Source organism: Amblyomma americanum, chromosome 8, assembly GCF_052857255.1.
Source record: "Amblyomma americanum isolate KBUSLIRL-KWMA chromosome 8, ASM5285725v1, whole genome shotgun sequence".
Classification (NCBI taxonomy): Eukaryota; Metazoa; Arthropoda; class Arachnida; order Ixodida; family Ixodidae; genus Amblyomma; species Amblyomma americanum.
Genome location: NC_135504.1, coordinates 30,216,922 through 30,227,898, shown reverse-complemented (window position 1 = coordinate 30,227,898; position 10,977 = coordinate 30,216,922). Strand labels below are relative to the sequence as shown.

The window sequence follows — 10,977 nt, the reverse complement described above, 5'->3', positions numbered from 1 at the left end:
CCACCTTTCTTCGTAATTCCAGGAATAGGAAGGTGCAATCGAGCTTTATGTAGACTCCACAAGGGTAAGCAAAGTCTTGAGGCAGATGTGCATGGCGATGGAAGATAGCCACGATGAGCATAATGACAATGACAAATGCAGCGCGTGTCCTGATTGACAATAAATTTAGAGATGATAACAGGCGACCCATGTTAGGTGCCGAAAACAGGATCTCAAGGTTTCAAGAGCAATGCGTGTAATAGATAGATGTTAAATGTAATAGACAGATGTAGAAGCACATTTAGGCAGTCCTAGGCAGATGCAACAAGCTTGCACTTGCACACTTAGAAGAGCGTGGATGTTGGTCTTTCTAATTTTACTGAATATGAGAAAGCTGCACCGCAGGTGGCCCAGGAATAGTGAAAGGTACAGTTGCAGCATCGAGCGCACTGAGCCGCCCCAGGACATTATTCCGAGTAAGAAAGGGACATAGACATTCGCTATCAGGCTCTTTCATGTTGCAGATAGCGACTCCTCAAGAGATCCATGCCTATGACGACTCCAAGGAAGCGATTCTTTCTTTCACTAAGAACAGCTTTGCCGTGATATATATGGCGTAAGATGACATTGTTTTGCATCTGAACGCGACAAGAGGACACTTCTCGGTCCAAATGTTTAGGCCCTGCCCATGCCGGTAAAGCGTCAGTATTCATGCCGCCTTCTGCACGAACTTGAGGAAGAGCCACACATGATGCCCAAACATAGATATCGTTTGCGTGGATGGAGATCTGAGTAGATTGTGGCAGTAAGCCGGCTAGGCCATCAACAGCAAGGTCGAAGAGACTTGGGCTGAGCACCCCACTGTGTGGGGCATCGCGCGAAGTTAGATGTAAAGACGTTTTTCCGTCATCAGTCCGGACAAATAGTGACCCCTCCGATCAATAATTGTGTATTCAAATGTAGATTCTGCCTCCGTTCTCAGCAGCTTATATATGACGTGCTATATGGCCTTATGCGCTACGTTGTAGTAGGAGCCTTTCATGCCTAAAACATTGCCACGATTAGTGTTGCGAAGATTTGTTGGTGCTAGGCCGAAATTTTTATGTCAACTACATTGCCGATAAAAGAGCGTCGGCGATGAAACCCGGACATAAGTTTTGAACATATTTAGTATCGATCCATGTACCATTCCATGAGTGTTAGCAACCTTCTTTTTATGACTTCCCCAACGTAGCTGCCGAGTGCAACAGTACGGCATGAGTTAAGGTCGAGTGGTGACTTCTCAGGTGTTTGCAGTGGAAGCAGACGACTGATACATGCATACTTTCCATATGCACAGAGATAGCTTGACTTTTCAGGAGGTTCAGATTTTCGATTGGTTCCGGTGGTACAAACAAGACGTAATGTGCGGGCTCACATCGCTTCTTTATGATCGTTAACGTGCTTGATTATGGCGACTCGGAGTTTTCGTGCAGTCTGCACTTCACTTTCTTCCATTCGGCCAGTACGAACCCGTCGTCCGTCGAGGAATCACCACTTGGTGCCGAGCAGGCCAGTGTCCTGGAGGCTTGAATCGCTCAAGTAATGTGCAGTCGCCTTCTCTCGGCGGCAGCTGCTTTCCCGCCAGATTCCAAAAGAGGCCCAACGGCCTCCACTTCCTTTGCCATGACAAAAACAAAGCGGCGCCCCCCTGCTTATGGCACAAATTCCCAAAAATCTGCTGGGACTTGAAGGCACGGCTGTGATACAGAAACCCCGAACATATATTTCATTTAAATGTTATTGTTGTGAAGCACGACACTACATCTGTGGTACAGTAAATAAAATATCGAATAACTTTCCTCTTCGTACAAAGACTACATGAATTGCAATGTACCCAGAAACCGCCGTTAGTAACATTTAATGGTGCTCTGGAAGGAGCTCTGAAAAATGCTGAGTATGCCTGGGATATTAAAAGGCACCGTTCCTACAAGACGCTCCAGGAAGGATTTTCAAAATTCGGATTCGTGGAAGTTGAGCTTTTTGTGGTCACAATTTGAGTATCTGTGTTCGCACCTTTCCCTCACGTCTTGTTACTTCTTTCACAGTAAAAGGTCAATGCTCTGTCGGCCCCATTGCCGACGCACGCGGGGATTCCCTCGTCTCGGGAAAGGGGGGGGGGGGGACCTTTTTAAAGGCGATTGGCTGGTCTCATCAAAAGCTTCCCTAACCACGGGGAATGGCGCTGCGCAACGCCTGAAACAATATAATAGCCATATATTAACCGGCAAACGCATAAACCTGAAACAGAGGAGGGTGTAACTTTAAAAATATTGCCGCAAAAGGCTCGCAAATTTGCGATTGTGACTGTCGATTCTCTGGCGCGCCTAGAAAATAATATTTTGCTGAGGTGTTCATGACAACACAGTGTAATGGTAGAGCACGTTTAAGTGCTCTCCATAGAACGTATTTCAGAGCGCATTTAAAGTTGTATTCAAACTGCGTGGACAGGCCAGCAGGAGGCATGATGAAAGACACTAACATAAAAACCTAATCCTAACAAAAGTACAGCGCTAAAATTTAGGTATTTAGAATGCAGGTTTGACTTTTGACGACGGCGGTTAAAATTTGCTATTTTATTCTGTGTGACCGTGTATTTGCTGCAGTTTCATCATCCTTAGATATGAGTAAACCATAACAATAACTTAAATTCAAATATTCTCTTATCTTTTGCTTAATAAATTCAACACTATTTGCAATTCGGCAGTGAACAGACTAGAATTGTTGGAGTTATGTAAGTTCAAATATTTTAATATGTTTTCAACAACTCGACATTACGAGGTCAACTCTGACTCGAAAACTTGGCAAAGACCACAGCGCAATGCCGAAAACGCCACTCTCATTATCAATTAATCCGGTTATTGAAGTATCTTCATTTCTACCCCCTTTCAGTCAAGTCACTCTGACGTACTTACACATAGGTTTCGCTTGGATAACAACGGCTCGCAAAACAATGCAATGCCTCGTTGCATTTAACACGTCGTGAGTTTCAGTCCACCTGGGCGGAAGTAGACCTGATGAGAAAAGTGGAGGCAAACGTTTTAAGCGAGTCACTCTCTTCTGTTGCTGAAAAATCAAAATATAAAAACGAGGGTGCTAGTACACAGGTTCTTTGAAATGAATGTTCATGGTAAAAAAAACATCATATAATAAAGCGCTCAATTGGGTAAGGGAAAATTCTGCTGTTAATTCCAAAGATGAGCTACTACGTTTTTTTTCCCAGAAGGGGTGCTAGCCGCCGCATTGCCAACTCTTAAAGGGGCTGCGGAACACCGCCTGAACAGATGCCGGTTACGCCTCAGATGAATTCTTTATGTCACACAGACGCTGACTCAAAAAGAATTACGACAATCGATGCATAGGAACGGGAGTTATTCAATGAAGAAATTTCGAAATACAAGCTAACAAAATGCTGCCCTCAACTCGATTTTCGCGCAGCTTCCAATTCCCATTTCACTCTCCCAATGACGACACTCAGGGCGACCAATCAAAACAGCCTATCTTAGCACGTGGCGGAAGTTTGCACTCCATGGTTGCCTGTTCTCTGTAACTCATTCATGCCAAGGCTGGCAGCGCTGGTGGCATTGTTACAACAACCATCATGGTTGCATTGTTACAACAACCAGCTGACCCAGCGATGCTTCACCGTCACGTCGACGGCGCAGAAGGGAACACTGATCAGTGACCTTCCCTTACTTATGGATCCGAACTTGAGCGCGAGATACTGCGGCGGTGTGACAGCCTGCGCAAGATATCAGACACATTTAGCATAGCGCGTACCGCTACTGCTTACCGCCAGCCCGTCGCTCCTAGAGCGCTGGTTGGCCACGGCGAGCAAGGAGCGCGCGCTGTTGACGGAAACGTGGCGCCATCTGGCGTCACCCCCCGCTGATTCTCCACAAACTGACGATGCGCACTGCCTGCTAAATGGGAAACGAACTCATCCTTCCTAGGGATCGAAACGAACGCTTATAGAGTGCAATGGCTCGATCGGTTCGATTCCGCAAAGCCGCTCTCAGATACATAGAGAGTAGCCATAAGTGTTTAGTGCTAGGTCGTAGGATGTTTACAGAGAGGCGCAAAATGCTTTTATCTAGGGCAAACAAGCTGGTTTTGTGAATGTGATATAAAACAAAAACACAACAAAACTTATATCTGGTTATTAACCCAATTCGTAGTATATTTACTCTGTCCAATCATCAAGCTCACGCAAAGTGATGTCATATCCGCTGCTAAAAACCGCCACTGTATGGTGACACCGTGACATTTGTTTTTGCGGGCTAATTAAAATATTCAAAACCGCAGTATGCGCGGTACGACCGATGCTAATGGCATCACTATTACTCATTCTATGCAGCCGACAAGCAAAACAGTGCACTGAAGACGTGTTTCGGGGCCCCTTTAAATGGGGTGGGCAGCGAGGGGCGTGATCCCTAGCTCTGGGTTATAAGGATATACGATGAGCTGTGAACATAATGCGAACGCTTTTTTGAGGGCAGTATCAACTGCGGGCGTAGTTTGATTGTCTGTTTTACGCTAAACCACGTGATTTTACTTTCGAATTTTCACCGAAACAAAATATCCTTACGAGAGCGAAGAGTCAAGCAAAGCCTAACTGGAGCACATTTTCTCAAGGGCTGAAAAGTGGGCTGTTTTTTGTTCATAAGTGCCAATTCGAAGTGAAAGGCTGCAAGCAAAAAGAGGAGCTCCCATAAATAATCGCTGCGTTTCCTATTGTTCTTAGCCTTCTCACACGATATTATCAGTACTGTTAACAGCGTGCTGACATTTGGACTGGGCAGAGTTTGGAATAAAGGTAACGGAAAACATGTGAAGAATCTCTGACTAGATAACATTTATTTGCCAAGTAAAACAGGCTACAAATGTCAGGCGAGGATCGAGGCTAGACAGGCAAAGAAAAACGAGAGATCTAAATATAAATATGAATAAATATTAAGTAATGCTGAACAGCCTCAGAAAGGAACAGTTTGTCATAGGCAATGCAACTTCGTAAGTGGTAAAGCAATACATCTACTTTGGGTGGTTACCGCAGAGCTGGACCACGACAGTGAAATAGCTAACAGAATGCAGATAGGAATGCAAATGCAGAGTGCAAATTTGGCAGGCAGTGTCATGTGAAGACCAGCACTTTACAAGTATCACACAAAAGGGATGCATATGAGGGCTGTATCTTGCCAGTATTAGCCTACGGGCAGAAACGTGGAAACAACGAAAGGGGTTGAGCTAGTATTGAGGACAGTGAAGCAAGAGATTGAACAGAACATCTTAAGTGGAGCGTTAAGGGACGGAAAGAGAGCGGAATCGGTCAGGAAACAAACACGAGTTAATGATATTTTCATGAAATGATAGACCATGAAATTCGTCTTGGCCAAAATGAACAGCACTCCCGATGTTTCAACGTTGAAATGTCGGCCGTGCCGCAAACTGCTAATGAAAGCATTCTTGAAATCACCAAGAGACTTGGCGTAGTTATTGGTGTTCCTCTTGAAAATGCTGACATTGTGGCGTGCCACCGAGTCCGAACAGCCGGCAACACTACTGCTCCTAACATTGTCGTCCAGTTTACGCGCAGGGGAAAGCGCGACGCCTTTCTTGAAAAGGCGAAGGAACAAAACCTTACCTCAGAGGACTTAAACCTCAAACTAAAGGTCCTCATCTTTGTGAATGAGCACCTTTCCCCGGCAACAAAACGGCTGTTTGGCGCAGCAAACAAGAAGCGAAAAGCAGTTGGCTGGAAGTATTTGTGGACGCGGCATGGGAAATCTACGCCCGAAAAGCAGATGCCTCGTCAGTCGTCTGTTTCGAGCACATTGATGACCTGACAAAGTTGGTTTAATCATAGTGGCAGTCGTACTTTAGAGTTATTTCTTTCAAATGGTTCTTCAACCATGTGATTTTAAAACTACTGTAAAATCAAAATACCCGGCATTATGTGTTTTCCACCAAAATGTGCGCTCAGCTGTTGCATATAAGGAAGACGAACTGATGCTTGTACTTGAGATGTTCGGCATAGTATTTTCTGTTATCATGCTCACAGAAACATGGTACACCCAAGAATCACACGTGTTCAATCTGCCTGGTTACCCGCCATTTTTTCGATATCGTTCGGATAAGCGAGGCGGTGGCGTCTCCAATTTAACCAAAAAAAACATAACCTGCGAAGAAGTATCTGAATTTTGTGCGGTTACTCCAGACTACGAGGTACTTACTTTGCGCTCTGAAATAACTCTTTTTTGCGTCGTATACCGGCCGCCCTCCGGTGATTTCAACATATTTTTTTAAATTTTTTGGAGGATATATTTGGTTATGAGACAGACAATAAGTTAGATCTTTATTTAGGGAGCGATATAAATTTGAATATGCTTTTACGGACGAACACACAATAGAAGCTCTGTGATATTATGGATGCGAATGGCTTTTGGAATGTCATTTCAGAACCCACTCGTGTCACTCCAGATAGTTCCTCATTACTAGATATATTTATCACAAATAATAATACAGATTTAACACTGCAAATATTCTATGCACTGGCCTCAGTGACCAATTTGGAATAGTAATGTCGGTTCGAAAATCTTATGTCGTGGCTAATAAAACCAGAAAAATAAATTTATTACGAGAAATTAACCCTGCTACACTTGATTCGTTTCGTAGTTTTGTTAGTAAGCAGGACTGGAACCCTGTCTACGCAACTCAAGATAGTGAGCATACTGCAAATTCATTGACCTCTTCAAAGCACTGTACGATACACATTTTCCATCGCGTCCAAGAAGAAAACTTAAAAATGCTCGAAAGCCTTGGCTAACGCGGGAATTACTAGATTCGATTAAACAGAAAAATGGCCTCTACGCAAAGTTTGTAAAAGACAAGGATACGCATGCCTTTTGCGAATTTAAAGCGTACCGAAATAAGCTTACGTCTAGACTACGTGCAGCAAAGAACGCCTATTTTGCAGATATATTTTCTGATGAGAGCATAAAACGTACTGATGTACTCTGGCGAAAAGTGAACTCACTAATGCATTCTGGCACTCAAGGAGTTATACCCGATACACTTATACATGAAGGGAAACGGCTAAATGGCAGCCAATTAGCTGACGCCTTAAATAGTTTTTTCGTACAGCAGGCCGATCACAGTGATTACTCCGGTGCAAACAATACATCCCGTGCTGAACGCTTCCTCTGCCAGACTGCTACATGCCATTCACTGTTCTTTTCTCCGACAGACTGCACAGAAGTATGCCTTTGTATCAATTCCATCAAAAATAGTAAATCCGAGGATGTATGTGGTATGCAGGTACTTCCTGTGAAGCACGTTCTTGACGTAATTTGTCCAGTCATTACTATTATATATAACTTGATTTTGTCCACGGGCGTGTTTCCCCAAGCAATGCAGACTGCACGTGTGGTTCCTATATTTAAATCTGGAGATCGTAGTCTTTTCGTCAACTATCGCCCAATCACGATACTACCAGTATTTTCTAAAGGTATGGAAAAATACTACACACCAAAACTGTATTCTTTTTATCGCGTAATAATCTTCTGCTCGATTATCAACATGGTTTCAGGAAGCATCGTTCAACAGAAACAGCACTTTTAACGCAAAAAGAATTTATCATTGAAGCATTCACCAGAAAACGTATGGTACTGGGCATCTATGTCGATTTTTCAAAGGCATTTGGTCTTGTCAATCTCACTATCCTTCTTTAAAAATTGCACAGATACGGCGTTCGTGGAACACCACATGCGCTTCTTACATCATACCTTAGCAACAGGACACAATATGTCGAAATAAATAACATTAAATATTCTTTGCAATCCGTTCATGCCGGCGTGCCACAGGGAAGCATACTCGGACCGCTACTCTTTCTTATTTATATTAATGATATGGTGCACTGCACTCAGGACGTAAAGTTTAATTCCTATGCGGACGACACCACCATTTTCGTTACCGGAAAGACGCAAGCAGATGTAGAGGAGCGAGCAAATATGGCGCTTCTGGACTTGGACTCTTGAGTCAAAGCAAACCAGTTAAAAATAAACACAAGCAAAACAAAAGCAGTCCTATACATTCCAAAAGGGAAGGAATTACTGGATACCTTGAGCGTACAATTAAGAACAGAAAAAGTTGACATTGTGAACTCTGTGAAAGTACTCGGAGTGGTCTTTTCAAGGCACCTTACATGAAACGACCACATAGATTACTTGCATTCGAAAGTTGCATCACCAGTTGGCGCCATCGCCCGAACAAGATACTTGCTGCCTTCTAAAATAAAACTCGTGCTACCACTCTTACAGTACTGCAGCTTTGTCTGGTGCACCACAGGGGTAACCAACTTATCCAAATTACACTTGTTGCAGAAAAGAGCATTACGGTATGTTGCGGGTGTGTCTTACCGTCATCCTACCAAAGAGCTTTTCTTGAAGTATAATGTCCGGTCTGTGTTCTCCATTTTTGATTACAAGATAATCGTAGCTTATAAATATTTCATAAAATCTAATGTAAGTATTGTCGTAAACCTTGCAGAATTAAAAGAAAATATTCGAGACCGACAAACCCGAAAAAAAGAAAAATATCTTGTTTCAGTGCCTCGCACGTATTCATACACTGAATCATTATGCTACACTGTATCAAAACTTCTGAATAAGTTGCAAGCAACTGGATTCGATCCAGTATATAAGTCTAATCGCCGAATTTGTCTTTTTTGCCGTGAACAATTGTTGTGAACCTAGTGTTGTTTTGTATTTAGAATGTTATCTTGATGTATTCTAACTTTAAGAATGTGTTTTTGGAATGTGTCTAATTTTCTGTGTTTGTGCTTTACTGTGTGTCTCATTTTCATACGGACAAAAGTAATAATATGGAACTCTTCGATGTATAAAATGATGCAAACTGATCTTTCGCCTAGCTGTTGCTCTCCCAATTATTGTGGGGGGCCAGGCCTTGGCAAGCTGTCTTTCACAGCTTTTAGTCCTGGCCCCTTTCTTCTCGACGAAAAGAAAAATAAAACTTTACTTGACTTGACTACTCTAAATTGAGAAGAAATGAGCCTGCAAAATGCTATATTGCGAAGGCAACTCAACCGGTGGTGTTGAAGGGTAACGGAATGAATTTCAAGAAATGGTAAGCGTAGGACGGGACTGAAATCAGAAAGCCACGTGGATACATGAGGCTAGGAAGTACGAGGGGATGAATTGGGCGCAGCAGGTACAATGCAGGGCTGAAAGGCATATGCGAGAGACCTTTGTACAGCAGTGGACACAATAAGACTGACGATGATAGAGATTATAGCTACGAAAGGGTGAAGGCATCTCCATAATTATGAGTCAGTTTTGCTGATATGGGTCAGTTTTGCGCATATGCTGCGAGCAATATGTGATGCAAAAAGGTGACTTACCTTTGTCGTCTTCGGCGGTAACGGTTGCAGATGCAGATGTCCGTTTCACGAAGATGCTCATATTTGTTTTCCTGCAACACATAAAAAAACAAATGAAATGCAAAAACCTCAACAACCTTAACCTGCGCATTTGTTGATCAGGTAATGTATAGAATAAATATATTCAGTAGACAATGACACTATTACACAGCTCATCCAACTATGGTTTAGTCCGACGTTAATGCGGGCGATTATTACAAAAGCGTTCGGCGATCAGACCGTCCACTAAGCTCAGGGACGAGTGTAATTGACAAACGATCTGTGATTTCCTCGTCTGTGCATGCAGTCTAGCCCACGCATTAACGTCCTGCTCCCAGTAACTAACGTCTGATAAGAACGCCCGACACCCTGAAGTCACAGCAAGGAACTTCAAGAGTCATTTTCTCATATATGTCATTTGACTTCATGATCCTTGCATGGTTTCATCAGTAAACTTGACGAAATGTATACTAATTGTTTAGGCGACACTCAAGGCTACTTTCATAAATCCGAATTGTTTACAAAGCCTCAAAAAAAATCTAGTAACTCTCAAAAAGCCAGTCGGCAGAGTGATGATTTGCTTGGTATACGCACAGTTGCTCGGAGGTGTCACCTTTCTGTCTGAAAATAAAAAGAGAAATATAAAGTCCGATTGTATTTCTGGTGAATATTTCTCGCGGACATTGAGACGAGCACATTTCAACACTTTTTCACATTTATGTAAATATCAAAATATATGGCTGGGCATACAGGAGGAAATAATAGTTCCCTGAACGGAAGAAAAGGGGGTTCTTTATTTTAAGTCATTGGGGAGAGTGTTTTGAGTTCATGCGGTGAGTGATACAAATCATATTTATGAAATTTTTGGTTATGTTCTTAATGACTACTAAGCTCTATGAGGAGAGTAAATGTGATTTCTTCGTTGAGGTCCGTGCATTTATAAAATATCTGCTTCCGAAAGTTGTTTAGCCGTTTACACATAAACTAAAACGGGAATAACTTGCAATCCTAATTTTTAAAAATCATTCCACGGCAGCTTTAACCTCAGTAAAGTTGGTCCTGCGCAAGCTTCAATTATGCTTCGTTGGGAACAGCGCTCAGGTACAGTAATGTGCAGAAATGTTCAAAGCGTCGAGTGACTTTGATTTTTCTGGTTTATTATTAAACGCAGAGCTGCCTAGCGCCCTTAAAATAGGTGTAATAATGAACAATTTCTATGTTGCGCCACGAAGGGAATCGATAGGCGGGCTTCCTTGTAATATGTGGTATTATGGTACGCTTCCGCTTACGGAACCGCATTCGGCAGCGCCCGTTCCATATTTTTATTAACATACTGGCAGGTACTCGAATACTTATGCAAGCTCTTTCTCTCCACTTCTATAATTCTCTTTGGTTCATGGAGAGTTAAGCTGGAGCATGCTAACTTTGTTAGTGTTGTGACGATCAGCGTAGCTATTTGCAACAGACTTTACAGCGGCACCGTATGATCAGGGGTAGTCTGGTTTCATGACATTTGACATTTTATT

General features: G+C 42.8%; 1 long non-coding RNA gene across 1 annotated transcript; it reads right to left on the bottom strand.

Annotated features, from left to right (window-relative positions):
- Positions 1-2,935: 2,935 nt before the first annotated feature.
- On the bottom strand, positions 2,936-10,073 carry LOC144100188 (uncharacterized). The gene is made up of 3 exons (XR_013307541.1): positions 10,046-10,073; positions 9,434-9,504; positions 2,936-3,032 (listed from the first exon to the last, which is right to left on the bottom strand). It is a non-coding gene; the product is annotated as an uncharacterized LOC144100188 (long non-coding RNA).
- Between the last annotated feature and the right edge of the window lie 904 nt (positions 10,074-10,977).